Below are 1,560 nucleotides of genomic sequence, written 5' to 3'. Positions count from 1 at the left end.
AAATCTCAATGGGATTATCATGGTTTAACCACCTAAACTACGTCTGGAAGACATCAGAATCAGATAACTTAAATTTAAGAATTGGTCGGCCCCCATAAATTTCAGAATGATTAAGTCAGAAAATTGAAAAGAACGCTATTTTTTTTTTTAATGAAGGATTCTGATCTTAACATGTAGCCATGATACCAATTGTTGAATTTAATTATAACCATGCTAAGAATCGAGAATCACAATACAATAAATTAATAAAATGAATTCATACATACGGAAGCCATTGTTGATATGAATAATAGTTATAATAACAGTCAGATCTTCCCCTCTTTACTCTTCGCAAACTATTAGCCGTCAATAAGGCAAGCTAATAAAAACAATATGGAAAGGAGAGGGGACCTAGCCTTTATATAGGAAATTATTGAGCCGTCCCATTACGACTGAAACTCTAATTATGGTTTACATATATTTCCAGCCCACATACTTAAAATTACCACATCAAACTAAATACAACTCGTAAGGTATAAAATGTCCAATTAATCACCTAATAATTTTGGCCAAATAACAAATATCATTATGAGCCTTACATCTAACCTGTAAAATAAACAATCGAATGTGAAGCCCATATTTGGAATTATTTCATCATATATATCACGGTGTTGGATGAATAAATAGACTAGTACATGCGTGTTCTTTTGTTCGATTGACATGTACATGTGTTCGTGTTTTACGATTTCCATGGACAAGATAAATTAAATGATATTGTACAGTAACAAGAAAGAAAAGACGTTAAAATCTTGATTATCCTACATATATAAAAGGGCGAAGCAAAGGCGAGACACGTGTCAGCCATAGATTTCGTCTTATACTTTTTCTTTCTTTTTTATTGTCTTGGATGAATCCCATACCTTTTGTGCATTTCTTACACTCCATTGACAATTCATCTGCTCTTTTGATTGATCTCTGTAACTTGATTTCTTGCTTTCTCTCCTATTACTACGAAGATACGAAGAAAACAAATTCGTCTTACCGACGTGTACCATTTCTCTTCGATGGACAGAGGAATCCCAGACAAATCTGGAAGGTTGAAATTTTATCCTCAAAACTTCATTCTCATGTATCTTTCTTCAACTTTCTTCGATCTTATTGCTTATCTGTTAGATCTTTTTTTCTTTTTTATTTTAAGTGTGTAAACATTCTAAAAAAATGAAAATCTGCTTAGAAATTGTACAGTGGCAATCAGATCTCCATTGATTAAGGTTTATTTTATTTTGGTGATATCATTTCTTTTGTTTGATCTTTGATCTTTCTTTTTTTTTTTTTAGTTTGAACAGCCTTGTCCATCAGAAGGTCATTGAGCGATTATCAAAGATTTCTAGCTGCAATGATTGGTATTGTTCATAATTCAAGATTTTCAAATGCTTTTTTTTAATTGTGATTTTGGATTCTTGGAATTGATTGAAATTGTGTTTTCGTAGTTGATGTCGTAGAAAGTAGGAGGCCTCCTCTGCAGTGTTCGGGATTAGATGGACAAAAGAATTCTCTAATTTGTATGCAAGTATGTTATGA

General features: G+C 32.1%; 1 long non-coding RNA gene across 1 annotated transcript; it reads left to right on the top strand.

Moving 5' to 3' along the window:
• The first annotated feature begins 871 nt into the window (after positions 1-871).
• LOC111382959 lies at positions 872-1,550 on the top strand. The gene is made up of 3 exons (XR_002700647.1): positions 872-1,075; positions 1,317-1,382; positions 1,470-1,550. It is a non-coding gene; the product is annotated as an uncharacterized LOC111382959 (long non-coding RNA).
• Positions 1,551-1,560: the final 10 nt, after the last annotated feature.

Source organism: Olea europaea, unplaced genomic scaffold (assembly GCF_002742605.1).
Source record: "Olea europaea var. sylvestris unplaced genomic scaffold, O_europaea_v1 scaffold25920, whole genome shotgun sequence".
In the NCBI taxonomy this organism is placed as follows: Eukaryota; Viridiplantae; Streptophyta; class Magnoliopsida; order Lamiales; family Oleaceae; genus Olea; species Olea europaea.
Note: the sequence above shows the minus strand (reverse complement) of the source record. Positions and strands in the feature narration are given on the sequence as shown.